Source organism: Schistocerca serialis, chromosome 9 (assembly GCF_023864345.2).
Source record: "Schistocerca serialis cubense isolate TAMUIC-IGC-003099 chromosome 9, iqSchSeri2.2, whole genome shotgun sequence".
Taxonomy (NCBI): Eukaryota; Metazoa; Arthropoda; class Insecta; order Orthoptera; family Acrididae; genus Schistocerca; species Schistocerca serialis.
Window position 1 is genome coordinate 61066998 of NC_064646.1, and position 25353 is coordinate 61092350.

A 25353-nucleotide genomic window follows, 5' to 3' on the forward strand; every position below is an offset into this window, starting at 1 on the left:
CCTGCTCCAAGACGGCCCGTTTGACGTCCCACACCCCCGCCCCCCTCCTCCCTCCCCCCTTAAATAAAACTTTCTTAAACTTTGCATGTGACTTGATTATTTTTATTACCCTAAAAAGTAAAGGTAGCTCAAGATCTCTTTGGCGCCCCCTCCTTGATGTTTTTCTGTATCCGCGACTGATCCATGAAGATGAAGATGTAGATGTATCACATACATAGTTCGAAGCAGGAAAACTCTTGTGAGATGAGTGAGCTGCGAACACTGCAGTGCGCGGGTGTGACGCAGGTGGTGTTGTAGCTTCTCGTGCAGAGGTGCTAGCGGCTACAGACAGTCGGTGGGGGGCGAGAGTGCTCTGGTGAGAAAGGGTGGGGGGGGGAGAGGGGAGGGGAGAGAGGAGACGGAGATGGCGTGACTATATAGGAGCTGCGAGGCGGTGGCAGACGTTTCGACGTCGGCACTTTGCAGCTCCTCGTTAAGGTAAGCTTCACTTATCCACTGTGCGCAGCCTGCAAAACTACTGCTTTTCCTAATGCGTTGGCGTCAGGCGGAGTCAGGATGCAAGGTCAGCCAAGGACCTCGGTTACTGCCCTAATGACCGCCATGTCGACGGAATGTTAACACAAGCGGCGCTTTTGCCTTTTTTTCACTTCTGGAAAAGGCAAAAATTATAGAAAGGTCGGCTCGGGTCTTGAATTCACGCTCTTTACGAAATCGTCTGGGCCTTTTTCCAACTGCACTTCCTCGCCGTCTATTTAAACGACTTTATAGTGAACCAAACGGCTAGTTTTTTCTTCTACACCACAGTGCACGCTAGTTCAATAAAATGCATTCCGTATCTGAAGCTGACAGAAAAAACACGTTTAGGTTAAATAAGAAAACTATTTACGTCAGGAGACTAACAAAAAGTTCCAGCGAAGTCAGTATGCACTCCATTCGTGTAGTTCCGAGCATTACGGGTTAATCCTTTCTTTATCATTTCCTATTGGTTTATTGATTCGTTTTTCTAATTATCGTACCTAAGTGTCCTTATACAAGGTGAACACAAACACCACCGACATTAGTTTGTTGTTTATTCAGGAATACTTTCTGACAAGCTTAGTGCGTCACCTCTAACGCTTAGAACGGTGCTAAAATATGCCTAGAATGTAAATCGCCGACCCCAGAAACAGTGGTATGAGCCATTCGCTTACGAAACCTGGCGTCTTGGCACGGGAGGCATTTGAATGATCACCTATTCAAGGTGTAAGAGCGCAAACTGCGGTAACATCAAGAAACAAAATATCGATATGACAGGACCAAAAAGACACCTATTTCCATGTCGTGACTTATGCTATATTTCCCTCTGCTTCAAATAATTACAATTTCTGAACAGCAAACTTTTCCTACTGACCTGATAGCGCTGCATAGTTACATAGTCCTCAAAGTGCAGTTGTTGGGTTTCAATGCGGTGGACAAACAAAGTGGAACACAACAACGTGCACACCTGAGTAAAGCTATTTTCTCACATTGAGCATCACTTTTGTATTCGAGCAGTCCAATATCAGAGGCCACACTAATTACATTACGGTGTCGGTATGTCGGTGTCGTAATCTGTCTTCTGCCCAGTATCGGCTTGCACAGGATGTGTTTTTTAAAGTAAGTACCGTTTTGAAATAAAAGCAAAACAAGTAGATTTTTCTCAGCAGTTTTATTTTTACATGAATGCCTGCACTTTAATCCAATTGTCTAGATAATTCCCACCAATATTAAGGCACTTACTGTACCGTACAACCAGCTTCGGATACCACCCTCGTAGATATCTGCCGCCTGAGAATAATTTAAATGTTATGTAACAATTGCATAAAGCCCACTTCTTGACGTTTATGAGCCATGGGATGGTACGGAAATGGGCGAGAGCTTTTAAAGAAGGCCGTACAAACGTACATGATGAGGAATTATTGACGATTTGGTGCAGAAAGTTGATGAAATAGTGAGAGAGAACAGGCACTTTACGAATTATTGACGATTTGGTGCAGAAAGTTGATGAAATAGTGAAAGAGAACAGGCACTTTACGATTTCGACTTCATTTGATGAGTTTCCTGAAGTATCAAGAAGTGTGCTTCGTGAATGTTCAAATTACTGTAAGTTAGACGGCACATTTATAGGAAGATGGTATTCGAAGCTGGTGTTGTACTACACTCTAAGTGTCTTAATATTGGTGGGAATTACGTAGAGACGTTGATTAAAGTATAGGATTTCATGTAAGAATAAAATTGCCAAGAAAAATCTACTTGATTTATTTTTATTAGTAAAGAGTACTTAAAAAACAAGCCTTGTGCTTCGGCACAGGAAGTTGCTTGTGTGGCTCAGGGTGAACTCTGATGCTGAAATAAAGGCATTAGCTAAAAAGTATACATTGTAAGTCACGACATTGGAATATGTGAATTTTTGGTCCTATTACATCAATGTATTGTTTCCTCGCGTTACCCAAGTTCCTCTCATAGACGTTGAATAAGGCATCAGTCAGATGCCTCACTTGGTAAAGAAGCGCAGTTTGGTATGCGAGTGAATCATACCACTGTTCTATGACGAGGAATTTATGTTCTAAACACATTTTCGTGGTTTCTGATCGTTCGGGAGTGATGTATTTCCCTTGTGAGTATTTTGGTACACAGGATCTGTAGTCTCCAGTGGACATTTAAGTAACATAAAGCTGTAGATTCGACGTTGTGCGCTGTCTCTCGTTCTATTCACTCACGGTATTTGTTGTTGACAGTAGTAAGCCTACTCTACTCTCGGCCTCCAAGCTTACATTTAGTACTGTGCGGTTCTGTTTCGAGTTTGTTATTCGGGCAGTGTCAACTGTTAATGATACACATTGATGAGGCAGGTTTACCGTTAAATGTTAAAAAGTTGGTCGATGTACACCTCGTATATGTGTTTACTGAATGCAATGGTACAGCGGTACAACGACGCTGTGTTGAGTATTTTCTCGCAGCGACGGCGACAGCACCACAGTTTCGCCTGAGGGCTGCAGTCAGTGGAAAAACTGGCCTGGAAAGGGCTAACTCTGCGTTTTGTGCTGTACGTTTGGGTGACTGCAAGCATTTTCACTATTGTGAAGATATCTTCACCAAAACGAAAGTAACAAGATGAACAAATAACTTCCGGGAACATTACACGCAAATACTCAGAAAATATCTCCGAAATTTGTCCATGGAGTTAGGTTTCATCCTGTACCTACCTTTCTTGTCTATGCTGCAAATAGATCCAATTTTTTCGGCAGTCACTCCATTTCGAAATTTATCGAGAAACAATGTCTGATTTGCAATTGCGATATGATACTTGTCTTAATCGAAATCTTGTAGTTAGTGAGTCTTTATTCGTATTATTTCGTTGGGCCAGTCAGTTTCCGTGAATGGGCCAACTCAAAAATGGTTCAAATGGCTCTGAGCACTATGCGACTTAACATCTGGGGTCATCAGTCCCCTAGAATTTAGAACTACTTAAACCTAACCAACGTAAGGACATCACACACATCCATGCCCGAGGCAGGATTCGAACCTGCGACCGTAGCAATGGGCCAACTGTAATAGCAGTTATATAGTATACACATCTAACTAAGCCTCCATACATTTATATTTTAAGAATTTTTTTGGCTTCTGAAACCGAATAACATGTATTTGAAACGTAGGTGGCTAAAAGTAGAAATGTCGCCTTCGACTGTAAAAAAAAGACACATTTGACTGATGATCAGCACATTTACGAACTATAAGAAAATGTATAACGAAAACCAGTACTTAAATTTTGTTCGTAGTGACCTACTTACGCCTAAGATCACTTAACATCGAGGTGGCTCGTTCAAGGCAACTCGAGCTGCATCGCTAAACAGTACCTAGTCTCCGTCTATAAATTTATATTGTGAATATGACAAAATGATGTGAACTGCTCGTACTTTTCAATGACTGCTGCAGAAATTTAATCAATATTCCCATATCCGTAAGATGTTTCAGTCACAAATACTAGTCAGTTACAAGAACGCAGTGCAAAACCTACCCATTTTTCACTGTTGCTATGTGTCTTCGTGGAACAACTCACGTCTGAGATGGTAAACCTTTGGCAACACGGGTTACACTTAATAACGGTAATATCCCCCAAATGTCAATATCCACAGCGAAACCGAGACGGTCCATCGAATGTTAGCAGCCTTCCCCTACGTTGATTATTCAATGATTTGTAATATTTTTGCGTCAAAAGTGCATCAGCATATTATCTACTCCACACAAGCGACAATATGGTGTGTGGCGGAGGGTACGATGTGCACCACTGACAGCCTGCTCCTCCATTTTCCTGTTCCGGTATCCAATGGTGCCAGGAAGAAGACCTCGTGTGAAGCCGAATTTCTGTAATTGCATTGTCTTTTCTAGAAATATAGGGGGGAAATATATTAGTTGATTCTTCTACGAACATAGCCTCTCGGAGTGTGATATACAGGCATAATGCCTCCCTTGTTGCTTCTGCCGCTGCAGTTCGATGAGCATCTCAGTGCCGCTTTCGTGGTTACTAAATGAACTTGTGCCAAAACGCGCTGCTCCTGTTCGGATTTTCGGATTTCCTACGATTAATTTATATCGTTAACGTCGATATGCAGCAGGATTTTAGAACATATATTGTGTTCGAACATTATGAATTACCTCGAAGAAAACTGTCTATTGACACACAGCCAACATGGGTTTAGAAAACATCGTTCTTGTGAGACACAACTAGCTCTTTATTCACATGAAGTGTTGAGTGCTATTGACAAGGGATTTCAGATCGCTTCCGTCTTTCTGGATTTCCGGAAGGCTTTTGACACTGTACCACACAAGCCGCTCGTGAAATTGCGTGCTTATGGAATATCGTCTCAATTGTTGTTGTTGTTGTGGTCTTCAGTCCTTAGACTGGTTTTATGCAGCTCTCCATGCTACTCTATCCTGTGCAAGCTTCTTCATCTCCCAGTACCTACTGCAACCTACATCCTTCTGAATCTGCTTAGTGTATTCATCTCTTGGTCTCCCTCTACGATTTTTACCCTCCACGCTGCCCTCCAATGCTAAATTTGTGATCCCTTGATGCCTCAAAACATGTCCTACCAACCGATCCCTTCTTCTAGTCAAGTTGTGCCACAAACTCCTCTTCTCCCCAATCCTATTCAATACCTCCTCATTAGTTACGTGATCTACCCACCTTATCTTCAGCATTCTTCTGTAGCACCACATTTCGAAAGCTTCTATTCTCTTCTCGTCCAAACTAGTTATCGTCCATGTTTCACTTCCATACATGGATACACTCCATACAAATACTTTCAGAAACGACTTCCTGACACTTCAATCTATACTCGATGTTAACAAATTTCTCTTCTTCAGAAACGATTTCCTTGCCATTGCAAGTCTACATTTTATATCCTCTCTACTTCGACCATCATCAGTTATTTTACTCCCTAAATAGCAAAACTCCTTTACTACTTTAAGTGTCTCACTTCCTAATCTAATTCCCTCAGCATCACCCGATTTAATTTGACTACATTCCATTATCCTCGTTTTGCTTTTGTTGATGTTCATCTTATATCTTCCTTTCAAGACACTGTCCATTCCGTTCAACTGCTCTTCCAAGTCCTTTGCTGTCTCTGACAGAATTACAATGTCATCGGCGAACCTCAAAGTTTTTATTTCTTCTCCATGAATTTTAATACCTACTCCGAATTTTTCTTTTGTTTCCTTTACTGCTTGCTCAATATACAGATTGACGTCTCAGTTATGTGACTCGATTTATGATTTCCTGTCAGAGAGTTCACAGTTCGTAGTAACTGACGGAAAGTCATCGAGTAAAACAGAAGTGATTTCTGACGTTCCCCAAGGTAGTGTTATAGGCCCTTTACTGTTCCTTAGCTATATAAACGATTTGGGAGACAACCTGAGCAGCCGTCTTCGGTTGTTTTTTGCAGATGACGCTGTCGTTTATCGACTAATAAAGTCATCAGGAGATCGAAACAAACTACAAAACGATTTAGAAGAAATACCGGAATGGTGCGAAAATTGGCAGTTGTCCCTAAATAACGAAAAGTGTGAGGTCATCTACATGAATGCTAAAAGGAAGTCGTTAAATTTCGGTTACACGATAAATCAGTCTAATCTAAAAGCCGTAAATTCAACTAAATACCTAGGTATTACAATTACGAACAACTTAAATTGGAAGGAACACATAGATAATGTTGTGGAGCAGGCTAACCCGTTTTATTGGCAGGACACTTAGAAAATGTAATAGATCTACGAAGGAGACTGCCTGCACTGTGCTTGTCCGACCTCGTTTAGAAAACTGCTGCGCAGTGTGGGATCCTTACCAGATAGGACTGACGGAGTACATCGAAAAAGTTCAAAGAAAGGCAGCACTTTTTGTATTATCGCGAAATATGGGAGAGAGTGACACAGAAATGATACAGGATTTGGACTGGAAATCATGAAAAGAAAGGCTTTTTCGTTGCGACGGAATCTTCTCACAAAATTCCAATCACCAACTTTCTCCTCCGAATGCGAAAATAGTTTCTTGAGACCGACCTACATAGAGAGGAACGATCACCAAGATAAATAAGGGAAATAAAAAAAAAACGGTTCAAATGGCTCAGAGGACTATGCGACTTAACTTCTGAGGTCATCAGTCCCCTAGAACATAGAACTACTTCAACCTAACTAACCTAAGGACATCACACACATTCATGCCCGAGGCAGGATTCGAACCTGCGACCGTAGCGGGTGCGCGGTTCCAGACTGTAGCGCGTAGAACCACTCGGCCACCCCGACCGGCAAGGGAAATCAGAGCTCCTACGGAAAGATATAGGTGTTCATTCTATCCGCGTGCTGTACGAGATTAGAATAACAGAGAATTGGGAAGGCGGTTCGATGAACCCTCTGCCAGGCACTTAAATGTGATCTGCAGAGTATCCATGTAGATGTAGATGTAGATGTAGAATTTTCAACAGTCGTTCCACTTTAAATCGCTTCGTAGATACATACACGCAGATATTTAATGGATGCGACTTTTTCCAGTGACTGTTCGGCGATCGTTTAATCATATAGTAACGGGTCCTTCTGCCTATTTATCCGCATTGCGTTACACTGTTTTGTGTTGAAACTTAGCTGTCAATTACTGGGCAAAGCGTCTACCTTTTAAGATACTAGCCGACCACGATATTACTGCACTTGGCTTCTCGAAGCCGTTACCGGAAACATATTGTGACTCTGAAGAAAAACAAATGGCGTTGTGAATGCTTTCAGGGCAGCTATGCATATACTACTAAGTAGCTTAGCGTGTCCTCGTGAAATATCGCGATAAGTACTCACGATAAGCCTAGCCAAGCGTTCTCATACACAGTCAATAATATTACAGTCGACTAAGAATTCGACATTTTGTAGCTCCTCTGTATAGGAAAGCATCAACTACGAACAGCCTTACGGAGTTTTCGACGACATTTAAATACAATTTTTTTTTTAGCTAGGCGGTGTCCAAAGGTGCAGCTTATTTTATAAAAGTCATGTTGGAAAACATGGCCAAATCTGAGGATTGCATCTCTTTATTGTGCTGTTTCGAGGTAAGAGATAGTCATCGCGTACTTAACAATACGGCAAACAACAGACTTAATTGAGTTTAGTTTCAGTATTTCTCACAACCTGAACACGATCTCGTAGACTGAAACTGGTCGTACAATAAAGAGATTCGCTTGGCACCTTTGGCGTGATAGCCAACATCGAGTCAAGTCTGTTTCAGTCAGTGTTATTCAGGGACTGATGATGATCTTGAAGACCGAAAAGTAGCACAATTGCTACATGAGACACAACACACGGAAGACAAAACCGTTTTCCGCTGTCGTGTTTACATGTCGATACCTGGAGCTGTTTCCCTAGACGGGTCAATATCGTTCTTTTAAAATTGCCTCTTGAAAACAACTGTTCCGGTTTCTGATTTAGTCAGCGCAATGGGTGCTACTCTTCAGTAAAATATCGGAGGTAGACAACGTCACGCTGAGTCTAACATTTCTACTCCTCCTCCACTGCTCAAGAAACCACACCCTCCAGATTAGCCAATAATTTAAAAAAATCCGTAATCTGATAACCCAAGGACATTTTGAAAATGGTTGCGCGTTTACATGGGAGAGAAAATCGGTTGCGAAGAAGAAATCGGGCATCTAGAAGCGCATTTCCAGAATCCATATTATTTACATAACCAGCCAGCAGCGATATTGGGATATTGTTTTATGAGATCAGGTTCTAAGAGTCTCATGTAAACATAATGACTGATAAGGCTGACTTACCAACGGTCGATGTGTTTTACTGCAGGACCTTTATAATGCATTTTCTTCCCTTGCCCCTTTTGAGCCCTCTAACTGGATTATAAATCTGAGTGTATTTTCGTTTCGTCGTTATGCCTGTTTTTTGTTGAGAACTGAAGTGTAAAATGAAGAACTCACAATCCTCTTCAAATTTCAATTAATTTAAATACAGCCATCGCCAGATCTCAAAAAGAACACTGGTGCACTGGACGCTTAGTCGTGAACTCAAGGACTGTGGATTCTTCAGTTTATTTAGATCTCAAGATCACCAGTCTTTTCCAGGCCTAAGTGATATCTTTTAAAAATAGGGTACATCATTCAATCGGGTTTATTCTATTTGAAAATAGCGAAGTGGAGCATCTCCACTTGCTTTCTTGTCACTCTCAGAGTAGATATTAACTTTTGTTCCTTTTTGTATTTTATTTTCACAAGTTAACCGACGGCAATCAAAAAATATTTTGAAGGCTACAGCAGTCAAACACTTATTATTCAGACAGCAATTTATGTTTTGCTCATTACTACAGTGTAATTATTTTCGATAAGAACTTTTTGTTCGTCACAAGAACTTATATTTAAAACTTCCTACTAATATACGCTCTAAAAATTTGAACTACAATAATAAGCTTTGCTGAAAGGCTGACTTATACTGTTTTAAACTATTAAATTTCCTGGCAATTCAAATTTCTATGATTGTAATTAACATGCAATAACTTGAAGATATTTCAGTTCTAAGGTTTCATAGCTATGCAGAAACGCAGTAACGAACACTGCCTAAATTCCTCTCCCGAATAGTTTATGTTTAGATAAATCAAAGACAGGTACAAGGAAACTAGTGTTAATTAAGTTATTAAGTAAAATTTCGTTAGCATAAATAGTATGAAATAGTAGAGAGTGTAACGCAGACCCTTGAAATAAAACAGAATGTAAACTGTTATGCATAACTTTTAGTAGTTGCAACCAGTTCTCGTCATGTAATTGACGCATAGCGTTCTGGATGATGAACTGCACTTACCACCAGTGGATTATAATTTGTTAAGGTTTGATAGAAGCCTTTATGATGTCTCTGGTCCTAATTCTCTATAACAATCACTGGCAGAGACCAGTCCTTTTGTATGAACAAACAATTGTTTCAGCGTTTTACTACGTGAATGACAGTAACAGGCAAACATACTGACCGAAATTTGAAAAGAAATGAACAGTGAACTTAAAAACATTATGGACTCGGAACACTGTACCGGGTTAATTTATAAAATAACTCTTTTTCAGCTTTAGATACGTTTCCAAGCCAATATTTACTAGCGCAACATATTTCTGCCATTGCATAACTACTTTTTATACACCAACTGTTAATTAACACTTTCTTCTGACGTTCAGAGGAATTACCACTTGGCCGGCCGCGGTGGTCTAGCGATTCTAGGCGCTCAGTCCGGAACCGCGCGACTGCTACGGTCGCAGGTTCGAGTCCTGCTTCGGGCATGGATGTGTGTGACGTCCTTAGGTTAGGTAGGTTTAAGTAGTTCTAAGTTCTAGGGGACTGATGACCACAGATGTTAAGTCCCATAGTGCTCAGAACCATTTGAACCATTTTGAATTACCTCTTGGGTGTGAGGTTATGTCTCAAAATATTGTTACCCTTCTCTAGAAATATTAACTGATGTTAGTGGACACACTGCTGTGTGTCGTATTATTTGATTAATCCCAAAAATAATTTTATTTATATATATTTACATATAGTGGATATTATACTTATCTGTCACCATACAGCACAAAAGCAGAAAAGACACTATCACTTCACCCTTTTTCGTACAGGCGTTTGCAGTGAAGTGTCTAGAGCATGTCATATATTCTTCAACAGCTAAGACAACACGGACTCTTTGGTTACACAAAGGTGTTTACAAGTAAATTTACGTCATTGCACATGTTGAACTGTATAATGTTTAGCAACCCTTTAATCAGGGACAATTTAATAGTTTTAATTTTTTTGATGTGCCAGGTGATATTTACCTGTATTACTAAGGGAGTACTCTGGAACCTGGAACTCGATAGCACTTGCAGGTTGCCTATCTGACGCCTTCCAGGGGCATCAAAAATTTGAGTTTAAACATTTCGCATAATTATTGGCGGAATTTTAAAATTTAAAATGCTTTCGTAACGTGTCTTCAAGTGGTGTAATCTAAGGTAAACGTTTAACACATTAAGACATGTTTTACACTAAGAAAAATGAGTGTTTCTGATGAGGCAGATTAACTGAGAGCGTGCAAATACCCAGAGCTATGCGTCCACTATTAGAGAACCAGGGGATCCTTCCTAAAGTTCAGAAATTTTATTGTTTTACATAACGGCATTATTTGAAATACGTGTAGTCGCTGATATAAGGGTGGTTATGAGAATACAGGGAAATCTCTAAAAATGAACCGAACAACGTGAAATAATGATCATGAATTCATGATTCATCCATGTGTATACACTTACTTGCACATAATTTGAACAAAATTCTTTACAGCGGTGTAAACAATATTTGGAGTACGAACGTCATCATCATGTACTTCCTGTTTTTTATTTTCTTCAAGCGATAAGAAAAATATTATTTGATTTACTCGTATTTATCCTTGAATAAGCTGCATACAACTGTCCGTGAATAAAGACTATTATTTGAAATACGTGTAGTCGCTGATATAAGGGTGGTTATGAGAATACAGGGAAATCTCTAAAAATGAACCGAACAACGTGAAATAATGATCATGAATTCATGATTCATCCATGTGTATACACTTACTTGCACATAATTTGAACAAAATTCTTTACAGCGGTGTAAACAATATTTGGAGTACGAACGTCATCATCATGTACTTCCTGTTTTTTATTTTCTTCAAGCGATAAGAAAAATATTATTTGATTTACTCGTATTTATCCTTGAATAAGCTGCATACAACTGTCCGTGAATAAAGACTTGATTTGGTAAATACAATCCTGCTCTTTCGAGCGTTGGTCCCTGCGACATGTTTATAGTGCTCGCAAGCCAACTGTCTTCTTGTTAACTGAAAATCCATGCTTGGATCAGATGGCGTTAAGTTTATCCGTGGTATTATAACAGTTTTGCCGGTGTCAATCAACTGAGCATTAATTGTAAACATGGGACCCGCGCAAAACATTCGCACTTTTATAATTGTAAATAATCACAGTATTTGGGATAAGTGTAATCGTTGGGATAAGGGTAATTAGCGGCAGCGAAAAAAATGTTTGTCGTTTCGGAAAATATATTCATTTAGAGAAGTTAACTTGTACGATGGTCAGAGAAAATGGACTACCGCAGTGCTCTCGGTTATTATCTATGATCATGCTGTATACAAAAATCCAGTTAATAGCTACTTTAAAACAATTAAAATAGTATTTGTAATAGGATAAATGAAATGGGAGAGTCTTATTCGTTATTAATAAGCTAGCTTCATAAAATACGGGTATAAAGCTGGGCATCAATGGAGCCTGTTTTAAATAGTGAGAACTGCACTAGTTACTTATTTCCTGTGTTTAGCCCGACGCGTTCCGAGAATTTATTCAGATTTTCAAGTGCATTTGTTCACATGAATATTTCTGGAGTTTGCAAGTGTGATTTTCTACCTCTCTTGCTTCTTTTTGGAATTAGTCTGCAATTATTTCCCTAAGGCTGTTTACTCTTAATGTAGAGATACGTTTATAATTAGGTTCAAAACTGTACGACACGTGTTCAAGGTGCACCGCACGGATTGACCTGTAGCTTTGTCGTGGTGCAATTGCCTGCCACAGTGTCTCTCACAGACCGAGCGCCTCACAATGTCCATTGTAGTTAGTGGATGCACAAGTCATTATTCGTCCGACCCACATACCGCTTAATATGCGAAGGCTCAATACTGACACGAAGACCATTTGTGATACAATGACGAGCAGAAACATTACAATGAGCTTTTCCGTAGCAAGTTCGTCCACCTTTGTAAAGCAAAGCAGCAGGGATACGGCATAGATTCCCCTGAGCCCTTGGCAGGTTTGCGGAGGTACGTGGCTTCGAATCTCTATGCACAGGACTACATCTACCATCTACCGGGTGATCAAAAAGTCAGTATAAATTTGAAAACTGAATAAATCACGGAATAATGTAAATAGAGAGGTACAAATTGACACACATGCTTGGAATGAAATGGGGTTTTATTAAAACCAAAAAAATACAAACGTTCAAAAAATGTCCGACAGATGGAGCTTCATCTGATCAGAGTAGCAATAATTAGCATAACAAAGTAAGACAAAGCAAAGATGATGTTCTTTACAGGAAATTCTCAATATGTCCACCATCATTCCTCAACAATAGCTGTAGTCGAGGAATAATGTTGCGAACAGCACTGCAAAGCATGTCCAGAGTTATGGTGAGGCATTGGCATCGGATGTTGTCTTTCAGCATCCGTAGAGATGTCGGTCGATCACGATACACGTGCGACTTCAGGTAACCCCAAAGCCAATAATAGCACGGACTGAGGTCTGGGGACCTGGGAAGTCAAGCATGACGAAAGTGGCGGCTGAGCACACGATCATCACTAAACGACGCGCGCAAGAGATCTTTCACGCGTCTAGCAATATGGGGTGGAACGGCATCCTGCATAAACCCCATGTCATTCCAAGCATGTGTGTCAATTTTTACCTCTGTATCTACATTATTCCGTGGTTTATTAAGTTTTCAAATTTATATTGACTTTTTGATCACCTGGTGTATCCATACTCTGCAAACCACTCCGAAGTGCATGGCTGGGTGCACTTTCCATTGTACCAGTTATTAGGACCTCTTCCCGTCACATTCTCGTATAGAAGGGAGAGGGGGAATGGAGGGGGTGTGAGGGGGCCAGGGAGAGGAATGAGTGTCTACATTGAGGTGACAAAAGTCATGGGATAGCGATGTGCATGTATAGGGTAAGATGGGGTAAATCCGACCGAGTGGGTAAACCCGACCGCCCTCTATTTGTGAGAAACGGCAAAGCGGAGCGATTTCGCATTAGTGTTACCATACAGAGCATATGAAATAACGAAAATTTCACCGTGACAGCTTTGCCGCATTTGACATTTAGACACTAAAAAGACAACAAGTGTGTTGTCGATTCTTTCAATTTAATTTTTGTGCAAATTGCATCACTAGATTTACCTTATTAAATAAAACTATTGCAAAACAAACGGTACGTGATTTTGTAGTGCATTTAGTGACCTATTCAGTGTATGTATCGTTTTTGTTGGAAATTTCGTGTAAATTGTTTCTACGTGTATTAAATGAAAAATGGCATGATGGGGTAAATCCGACCGCTAAATGGTGGGGTGAATCCGACAGCATATTTTTTATCGTTTATATGTATGGAATTATTTGCTTATAGAAACAAAGTGAATTTTTGTTTATCTTTAGGAAAACGGTAGGAAATTCCAAAGCAAAAACGGCAAAACGCAGTCAAAACTTTATTCGCAGAGCAGTTGCTGCAATGCAAATGGGAATGTCTTTACGAGCTGTCGCTAGTGATTTTAACATTCCGAGATCGACATTGCTGTTGCACTACCGTGCAATGAAATCATATTTTTTCAATTAAAATTTACACTCATTTAACTTTCAATACATTTAGTACCATACACTTTGTTCATTTATGTAAAAAACATAATTGCTTATAAATGTTTTCCAAAAAAAGTTTATTTAGAACTACTTGTGTGCAAAATCAGCCAAACAAATTAGGGGTAGATTTACCCCACCATTTTTGCAAATGGCAAAAATGTACGTTTCTTAAAATACGAATATCTCAAACCTATTGATGGTATAACAAAAATATTTTGCAAACAGTTGCTCCTTTATATTACCTATAATTTAATGAATATAATGTTAAGATCCGACCTCGGATAAGCGTTTTATAGCCACAAGAAATTACTAGGTCGTATTTACCCCATCTTACCCTACAAATGGCGGTAATATCGCGTACAGAAGGTACCATAACAGGACAGTTTATTAGGGGTGTATTTGTGCTCAAGTGATTCATGTGAATAATGAATAAGTGTCCGACATGATTATGGCCGCACAATGGGAATTACCAGGCTTTCAATCTTGAATGATAGTTGGAGGTAGACGAGGCCGGCCGCGGTGGTCTAGCGGTTCTAGGCGCGCAGTCCGGAGCCGCGCGACTACTACGGTCGCAGGTTCGAATCCTGCCTCGGGCATGGATGTGTGTGATGTCCTTAGGTTAGTTAGGTTTAAGTAGTTCTAAGTTCTAGGGGACTCATGACCACAGATGTTCAGTCCCATAGTGCTCAGAACCATTTGAACCATTTTGGAGGTAGACGCATGGGTCATTCCATTTGGGAAATCGTTAGGGAATTCAATATCCCGAGACCCACAGTGCCGAAAGTGTGCCGAGAACACCAAATTTCATGTATTACCTCTCAAAAAGGACGACGCAGTGGCCGTCGGCCGTCTCTTAACGACCGAGAGCAGGAGCGTTTTCCTAGCGTTGACAGTGCTAACAGACAAGCAACACTCCGTGAAATAACCGCAGAAATCAATGTGGGACGTATGACGGACGTATTCGTCAGGACAGTGCGGCGAAATTTGGTTTTAATGAGCTGTAGCAGGAAATGACCAATGCAGGTGCCTTTGCTAATAGCGTGACATCACCTGCAGTGCATCTCCTGGGCTCACCGGCATTGGGTGGCCGAGCGGTTCTAGGCGCTTCAGTTTGGAACCGCGCGACCGCTACGGTCGCAGGTTCGAATCCATTCTCGGGCATGGATGCGTGTGATGTCCTTAGCTTAGTTAGGTTTAAGTAGTTCTAATTTCTAGGGGACTGATGACCTGAGATGTTAAGTCCCATAGTGCTCAGAGCCTTTTTTCTCCTGGGCTTGTGGCCACATCGATGGGACACTAGATGACTGGAAAACCGTGGCCTTGTCAGATCAGTCCCAATTTCAGCGGTAAGAGCTGATGGTAGGGTTCGTGTGTGGCGCAGCCCCACGAAGCCATGAGCCCCAGTTGTCAACAAGACTTCTGCAAGCTGATGGTGGTTCCGAATGATGTGGGGTGTGATTACATAGAATAAACTGGGTCCTCTGATCCAACCAGAGGACTAGAAACTGCAGCCATTCTTAAACATTATGAAATTTTTATGGATGATAATGCGCTATGTCACCGGGCTACAATTTTCGCGATTGGTTTGAAGAACATTCTGGACAGTTCGAGCGAACGATTTGGCTATCCAGATCGCTTTCCCGACATGAATCCCATATAACATTTATGCGACGTAATCCAGAAGTCAGTTCGTTCACAAAATCAAGTAGCGGCAGCAATTTCACACGGCCATAGAGGCATTATTGCTCAATATTTCTGCAAATGACTTTCAAAGACTTGTTGAGTCCATGCCAAATCGAGCTGTTGTACTATGTCGGGCAAAAGGAGGTCAGACACGATACTGGGAGGCTCGCCATGACTTTCGAAGCCTCGGTGTAAACGCCTCTGTGCCCTGTGTAATTAAACTAATCTTGTCTCGTGAGACTTACGGGAGCAATAATACAGAGTTGAAGTATATTACTAGGCTCTTCCTTTGAAGCTGATTATTCATCTCTGTGAAACTCTCCCACGGCTCACACAAACCCACGACCATGCGCGCTATCCTTCTCTATACCTTCAATATCCCCTGTCCGTCGTATCTAGTACGGATCTCACAAACTTGGTAAGTATTATAGGGTGAGCGTTCTCCATTGTAGACTGATTATATTTGTCTATTATTATACCAATCAAACGAAGTCTGCCGCCAGCTTCATCTACTAATGATCTGTGTGATCGTCCCATTTCAGATCCCAGCGAACTGGAACACCCAGGTATTTGCATGACTTTATCGATTTCAGCTGTGACTCGTTGATATTGTAATCGCAGGATACGAAGTTTTCTCATTGTCCGAAGGGGACAATTTCACATTTCTGAACATTTAAAGCAAGCTGCTAATATTTTCACCACTTCGCAATCTTATCAAGATCTGCCTGAACACTAGCGCAGCTTCTTTCAGACATTACTTCATTATAAATAAGTGCATTGTCTACATAAACTCTGTAGCTGAGTGGTCAGCGCGACAGAATGTCAATCCTAAGGGCCCGGGTTAGATTCCCAGATGGGTCGGAGATTTTCTCCTTGCAGGGACTGGGTGTTGTGTTGTCCTAATCATCATCATTTCGTCCCCATCGAAGCGCAAGTGCCGACCGCTGTGGCCGAGCGGTTCTACGCCCTTCAGTCCGGAATCGCGCTGCTGCTACGGTCGCAGGTTCGAATCCTGCCTTGGTCATGGATGTTCGTGATGTCCTTAGGTTATTTAGGATTAAATAGTTCTAAGTCTAGGGGACTGATGACCTCAGATGTTAAGTCCCATAGTGCTTAGAGCGTTTGAACCATTTTTTGAAGCGCAATTCGCCGAAGCGCCGTCAAATCGAAAGACATGCACCCGGCGAACGGTCTACCAGACGGGAGGCCCTAGTCACACGAGTCTGAGATCACTGTTAATATTTTCTGCAAGGTCATTAATGTACAATATGAACAGCAAGAGTCTTAGCACACTTCCCTGGGACACTTCGGAAGTTGCTTCTACATCTGCCTGTGACTCTCCATCCAAGATAACATAATGCGTCCTTTCTATAAAAAAAAATCCTCAATAAGATAACAAATTTCGCTTGATACCCTACATGAATACTTTACGGAATTCAAGAAATATTACAACCGTCTGATTGCAGTGATCCATAACTTTCAGGTCACAGTGGCGAGGCGTGAGATATTCGTAACAATAATCACTTTTACAAAATTGTTAAACGTTACAGTATTGTAGTAATTATTATTATTGTCGTCATTATAATGTTATTGTTTCTTCCTAGTAATTATTGTTGTTGTAATTATTATTATTCTTATTATTTTTGTCATTGCTGTTAGTGTTTCCGATTATCCATTACTGAGACGTATCACGCCCCAGTACTTATCTGAATAGTGTCGTATGCCGTATATTAAAGTAAAAGGTCCAAACTTATACATATGAGGGCTGCTGGGCGATACTGGATACTCGAAAAATAACTGTTATTGTCGCAGTACCGTCCTTAGTCGAGGGAATCGAAATGTCCTCCGTAGGATGTCTTCAAGGAATTAAATGTAACCTCAGGGTAGTTATTTGTATATTGGCTACACTTTTTATAATTCATAACTGAAAGAAACTCCAAATTATCCAAGTCAGCATACCTCTCAGTTAATTGACGCAAGATAGTATCAACCGTTTCACAAAACAGTACGGTACGATGTTTCTCTGTCAATCACGCTATCCCGTTGCTTGTTTCTTGGAGGCTCACTGGCGCTTTCTTCTGGCTCGGTTTTAGATCATACTTCTTCAAATTCACCGTGAAGTTCCTGTAACTTAGCCTGAAACTGGTCACCTTTCTTCAAACAGTAACGTCAAAGAGTTTCTTTGCAGTGTTTTGAAAAGCGATGTTGATTTGGGAACAACATAGTAGAACATATTAAGCAAGAAACTGAAACTAAATTGCGTAAGTGTCATGTAAAAGCCTTCGGCACATGCCGTGTTTCACTGTCCCACGCATTAGGACCATACTGCATACACTTGGAAAGGTCTCAGAATTCAGTCTTATAGTTCGCCACCAGCTCAATAAATCTGCTGTTATAAAAATCTGGTGTTGGATATGGAAGGAAAACGTCGTTTGATGATATTGATCCGAAGTGTTGGATCTCAGAAATCCCTCATACAGTTCACCAGAGGATAATACACAACGCAGAACAGTTACAACTTGGGACTGGCTTGAAACACCTATCGTTTCACCCATAATAACCGCAACAAAAGGCGTTTCTTTTAGTTCTTTCGAAATTTCTGTACGAATGACTTCAGCAATGGATTCGATAAGGTCATTCTGTATGCCACTTGAGGTACCTCGAAAACCAATTGAAGTCTGCAAGTAATTTGACAAACTTTCATCTTTTTGTGCCATTAGAATAATGTAACAGTTCAACGTAATTGCCCCGACTATCACTGTCCTCTGTTGCACTACTGAAAGGAAGCCCTTGTGCAGCTAGGAAACATGTAACATCTATCAAAAAGCAGCAATGTATCTATTTTTCTTTACTTGTACGTTTTGCGCCTGACCATTTAATATCAAGGCCTTGTTAAAACAAAAATCTATACTTGTACAGCCAAATTTAATGAATATCAATGCAGATGTAATATGGTCCTTGGAATTTGCTTGCTGTTCCTGAAGTTGTTGAAACTGTTCAAGTCTCTCACGCCATTTTTTTATTTTTTGTGCACAACACATCGGAAGAACAGAAAACACATGGCCAAGTACAATCTTTGTGCCTCTTTACAGCCACATAACGATTTGTAGGAGGAGTAACAAGAATATTGAAAATGGTCAGCAATGGTCGACAATTCCTGTCCGTCAGTAGATGACTTCTACTTGTTCTTGGTTTAGTTGTAGTTGTTTCGTCGCTTTTCCAGTTCACAGTTACAACAAAAACGCTCGACTTGGGCAGCTGTAGAAGGGTTTAAATGTTCCTGATAGATTTGTTGCACTCACATCCAGTGACTGGTCCGCATTCGAATCCACTGGGTTCCCCTGGTCGACCCATTCGGCTATTACTCTCTCTCTCTCAACACACAATACACCCAAGGCGGTTTCGCTTCTCGTGACACCTAGCGGTTAACTCAATCCGCATTACGTAGGGTTGTCCTTATACTTTTGATCAGATTGTATACATGCTTTTTTGTTGCTTGACTGATGTCTTTAATACACACGACAATAGATTTCCCGAGCCATTTATCCACTAACTGGCCAGATTTATCATTGAATGAATTTATACCAGGTCCAAACAGGACTATGCATGTGTGCAATGCGTTCGAGAAACAGTTGCCGCACAAGATATATTAGCACGGATGTACCTCATCCGTGAGCGTTTTGCTAATCCGAAATCAGTTCTGTACATCCACGGTCAGATCTTGGTTGAGCCTCCGGAACGATGGTGTCAGTTGTAGCGGAGCACCAGTTCGGACTGAACAATAATGAGGTAAGAAATTGAGTGTATCCTTTTGAAATGAACCAACAAGGTAATCGCCTTGAGATATGTAGGAAACCTATTTCCAGATGTCCGGACGGTGCTCTGAAGCACGTGGCTTCTGGTCAAGAGAGAAATGCCCTAATCACTCCGCCAGCTTGCGCCGTCGCGTCACCGTAGCAGCAAATTGTCGCCGTCGAACACGCATTTCTTTGTCCACAGAATGGCGTCAGAATTTGTCTATACGTTAAATCATCAGTTTTCAAACACAAAACTCAATTTATCCTTTTATGCGAGAGGCTCCTTAAAGATAAAGGTATAACTGTTGAAAAATAATTGTAACACACAACTGTATTAAACACTTAATTAGACATCCAGTTTGTCATACGCATACCACTTTCAGGTGTGTTGTGATATCGTAACCAGATTTGTGACAAACCAACGTCTCCATTAAGCTATAAATTAGGAGCACAAATAGCCTGAAATAAATCTGTTGTGTACCACATGACAAAACTCCATACGATATTGTCAGGTACTTTGCGACAAATTACGGTGATTACGACGTCGTAATACACCTTGAAATGGCCTGTTTACGACAAAGTGGCTGTCTAATAAACTGGTTAATACAGCAGTATGCAACAACGTTTTCTCAGTAATTTTTCTGAGCCCGTGGCAGTGTATAAAATACAGCTTTATTCTTGCAGAAAGAAGATAATAGCAACCAACCACTTTTTATAATACTGTTTATATACACAAAAAACGCCGTTACCGGTTTCGAATCGACAGATTCATCATCAGACGGCTTGTTCAAGTTAAGGTAAGTTTTTTCTGTAGTTGCATTAGTTTTCACTTTATCACCCACACAAAGAAAAATTCCTTGGGGTGGTGGTGCACTGCAACTAAAAAATGATATGAAAAACTTTCTATGTAAATGTAATTGTGCTTCACATCGGTTTCAAATTCTGTAATAATTTATTTACATCGTTTGAAATCGTTATGAGGCACAATTACAGTTAAATAGAAAGTTTCTCATATCATTTTTTTGTTGTAGGGCACCACCACGCCAAGAAATGTTCATCATGTGGGTGAATAAAAAGCGAAAACTAATGTAAACTGCAGAAAAGATTTACCTTAATGTGAACAGGCCGTCTGATGATGAATCTGTCAGTTCGAAACCGGAAACGTCACTATTCACGTAAATAAATAGGATTTTAAGAAATGTTTGATTGCTGTTATCTTTTCTACAAGAATATATATATATATATATATATTAACGAAACCATTCCTTCGGGTGTGATGCACTGCCTTACGGAACAAGTTAGATCATTATGGAATTCATATCTGCAAAAACGTGAAACAGAAAGGTATTTCATATCTGTATGAGACAGTAAAGTCTCTGAAATTGCGTCATTTCGTTTGTAGAAAAGTATTCTCCTGTGTCACCAAACATGGAACCAATTTTAATCCGACTGGCATGCTTAAAACGAATGGCGGTGCTTTGAATGTACGGTACCATAGGGCTCTCTTCGTAATTCCCTACATTTCTCGATACATGTAAGTGAACTGCCACAAAACAGGCAGAAATTTTCAAAATATCTTTTGTAAATCAAATATCGTTGTAAAAGATGTAGAATGCAGCGAAAATGATTTAGCGAGTAGGGTAGTAGGTAGCATCAGCATGTGGTCCGGAGAAACCTAATGTAGCTTTGCTTGAAAAGAACGCTGTGACATACGATTCGCGTAAATGTATTATTTACTGTCACAATATGATTTCATTTCGATGACTAGTAATACTTAACGGACAATCACCAATTTATACCGTTGTGATAAACCAACAAGCAAAAAATACAGACGATGAATGAAATTAACAAAAGCAAAAATTAAAGTTCGTTGTCCAGGTTTTTCAACCACAGGATTCTTTGACAGCCAGATGCGTTTTCTCCAGGCCTGCGGCAAAAGCGCCAGGGACATCCAATACGATATGTCGCACCTCACTGCAGTCACAATTTGGAGAGTTTCACCACCCACAACTGTGTAGAGTGGCAGAATTTATTATTGGCCCTATCCGGAGATATTAAGTTTGCACCAGTCTTACGATGGAGCCGGAAACCCGGTAAACTGAATGGTGAGTTTCGCTTAGCAAAATGATTTGCTGGAGTGAAGATGACCGTTCCGACTTCCAGGGAGCCACAGGGTTGAAAACGCTGTGAACAGGCCCATAGTACTGCCGTTGATTAAGCCAGGTGACGAGATTTCAATCGGATTATAGAGCCTTGCTGGATTATACAGGGTGCAACAAAAACGAACGGCACAAACTGCAAAATTGCACGACACATTCCTCACACGTTTTCTCACTCATTTTCTCCAACTCGTTAATCATGGGAAACGCACAAGAACAGAACGTTAGAATCATGGAGAACATACACTCTTGGTGACGTCAGGTTACGTTGTGGACCGCCAGTGTTTTGTCTTACGTGTCCCTGTTGCCATGCGACGTACGTAATTGCCTGTTTACAGGTAACATCATCTTTCCCAGCGATCTGTGCGACCGTTGCAAGTACAGGGGTTACTACGTAGAGTTAATCACAGACTTAGCTCGTGAAATGGCAGTGTACGCAAATGCAGAGATGGCAGATGCGCATATGATGTATGGATCAGCTGACAACAATGACGCTCGTTCTGAATGTTTGTACAGGAAAACATTTCCAGAATAAAGGTACCCCGACCTCCGAACATAAATTCACTGGAGTTTTATTTGTGCGGGAATTTGAAAGCTCTTGTGCATGGAACCTCAGTACATGATGTCCGTATTATGGAAGGCTGTGAGTCCATACGCAATATTCCAAGGAAACAGCAACTCATCCGCGATTCACTACGACGACGGGTTGATACATGGGGTCTAGTGAAGCAGGGGATACAACCCGTCGGCTTTGACCAATGACGTCAGAATTGGCCAGAGAGCATTTCTTACACGGATGAAAGAGCTGACAAGACTGTTCAGAAACAAAGGAATACGACAGAGGAAAAATATAGTTGACATATATCAAGGCAAGTAGTATTTTCATGTTAAGGATATCGCGGGTTTGTATCGTATTATTTCTGTGGAAAATGAAGGGGAAAAACGGATGGAAATATTGGTAGCATAGAATACCTCACGTCACATATATATGGGGTGTATCTCGAACCTCATTCGAACTGTAGTGGTTAACTGCAGTATGGGATACAAGTTTAGCGTACGTCGATTTCTTCGTTTTCGTTAGCGTTAATATCCTGTTGTTCAGTTGAACTATATAGGTCAACTGAAGCACGGGATACAAATTTTACATTTTTCTTTTCCCTCTGCTACCACTAATAGTCTGTTCTTACGTAGACAGTAGTACTACTGATGGCAGAAGGAGCTACGTACTTAATATTTGTATCCCATACTTCCGTTGACCTATATATAAGTACACTGCTATCGAAAACGTGGAAATGGACGTACATTACATTTGCAACCTGTATTTCAGTTGAACTACGCGAAGAGGCAATAAGACGACACATACACAATGTGTTTCCCGTACTTCACTATTGGGTACAGTTTTTATTTTCGCCTTTGAGGCTAATAGTATAGACTGAAAGTAATAGTTTTGATCACAGCAGTGACAATAGTATCCCATTCTTTAGTTAAGCCTTATAGCTATACACAACATTTGAATCCTGCTCTCCAGCTGATATATACACTCCTGGAAATTGAAATAAGAACACCGTGAATTCATTGTCCCAGGAAGGGGAAACTTTATTGACACATTCCTGGGGTCAGATACATCACATGATCACACTGACAGAACCACAGGCACATAGACACAGGCAACAGAGCATGCACAATGTCGGCACTAGTACAGTGTATATCCACCTTTCGCAGCAATGCAGGCTGCTATTCTCCCATGGAGACGATCGTAGAGATGCTGGATGTAGTCCTGTGGAACGGCTTGCCATGCCATTTCCACCTGGCGCCTCAGTTGGACCAGCGTTCGTGCTGGACGTTCAGACCGCGTGAGACGACGCTTCATCCAGTCCCAAACATGCTCAATGGGGGACAGATCCGGAGATCTTGCTGGCCAGGGTAGTTGACTTACACCTTCTAGAGCACGTTGGGTGGCACGGGATACATGCGGACGTGCATTGTCCTGTTGGAACAGCAAGTTCCCTTGCCGGTCTAGGAATGGTAGAACGATGGGTTCGATGACGGTTTGGATGTACCGTGCACTATTCAGTGTCCCCTCGACGATCACCAGTGGTGTACGGCCAGTGTAGGAGATCGCTCCCCACACCATGATGCCGGGTGTTGGCCCTGTGTGCCTCGGCCGTATGCAGTCCGGATTGTGGCGCTCACCTGCACGGCGCCAAACACGCATACGACCATCATTGGCACCAAGGCAGAAGCGACTCTCATCGCTGAAGACGACACGTCTCCATTCGTCCCTCCATTCACGCCTGTCGCGACACCACTGGAGGCGGGCTGCACGATGTTGGGGCGTGAGCGGAAGACGGCCTAACGGTGTGCGGGACCGTAGCCCAGCTTCATGGAGACGGTTGCGAATGGTCCTCGCCGATACCCCAGGAGCAACAGTGTCCCTAATTTGCTGGGAAGTGGCGGTGCGGTCCCCTACGGCACTGCGTAGGATCCTACGGTCTTGGCGTGCATCCGTGCGTCGCTGCGGTCCGGTCCCAGGTCGACGGGCACGTGCACCTTCCGCCGACCACTGGCGACAACATCGATGTACTGTGGAGACCTCACGCCCCACGTGTTAAGCAATTCGGCGGTACGTCCACCCGGCCTCCCGCATGCCCACTATACGCCCTCGCTCAAAGTCCGTCAACTGCACATACGGTTCACGTCCACGCTGTCGCGGCATGCTACCAGTGTTAAAGACTGCGATGGAGCTCCGTATGCCACGGCAAACTGGCTGACACTGACGGCGGCGGTGCACAAATGCTGCGCAGCTAGCGCCATTCGACGGCCAACACCGCGGTTCCTGGTGTGTCCGCTGTGCCGTGCGTGTGATCATTGCTTGTACAGCCCTCTCGCAGTGTCCGGAGCAAGTATGGTGGGTCTGACACACCGGTGTCAATGTGTTCTTTTTTCCATTTCCAGGAGTGTATATAGGTAAATCTCATAAATGTTACATATCGTCGATGAAGAAACAATACCGCGTAACTGACAAATTGCCGATTTTTCGTTTTTCAGTCAGATGATGTCGTTGAACGTACGCACATCTGCTCTTAACGTCGTAATGACGAATTTTTAATTATTTACCATGAAAAAATTATCTAAAACAGTACCGCGTATGTGACACAGCAATTAAATATACGGTTTAGTGAAGCAGGGGATACATAGTTCAAGTCAACAACAGGACAGCAATGCTAGTTGAAACTAAGAAGTCGACGTACGCTGAACCTGTATCCCGTACTGCACTTAAGCAATACAGTTCGAAAGAGTTTCGAGATACAACTGACATACATGTAACGTGATGTATTCTTTGCTAGTAAAATATTTCATTCATTTCTTTCCATTGTATTTTGCGGAGAAATACTAAGATATAAACACGCGATATCGTTAACGTGAAAATACTACTGGCCCTTATATATGTGAAGTACAGTTTTTCTCTCTTGCATTCCTTTGTTTCTGAACATTCTTGTCAGCTCTTTCATCTTTGTAATACATGCTCTCTGACCAATTCCGACGTCATTGGTCAAAGCCGACGGGTTGTATCCCCTACTAAACTAGACCCGATACATGTATCAATGCCCACGGCGGGCATATTCAACATCTCCTGTGAGAATGGGCTGTATTTTATATGCTAGTGCGTTCGGTTTGTGGATGTTTCCTACGATTAATGAGTTGCAGAAAATGAGTTTAATATGGAAACAAAGCGTTTCTAGATCCTTGTTCGTATAAAA

General features: G+C 41.5%; 1 protein-coding gene across 2 annotated transcripts in view; it reads left to right on the plus strand.

Annotated features, from left to right (window-relative positions):
• The window catches only part of LOC126419044 (fatty acyl-CoA reductase wat-like), a 250451-nt gene that overhangs the window by 71289 nt on the left and 153809 nt on the right, over positions 1-25353 (plus strand). The window contains exon 1 of one of the 2 annotated variants that reach the window (XM_050086116.1): positions 465-477. The exons of the other annotated variant lie outside the window; for it this stretch is intronic. The gene's annotated coding sequence lies outside the window, so the exon portion shown is untranslated. Of the gene's footprint in view, positions 1-464; positions 478-25353 lie in introns of those variants that run through there. 2 annotated transcript variants of the gene reach the window in all.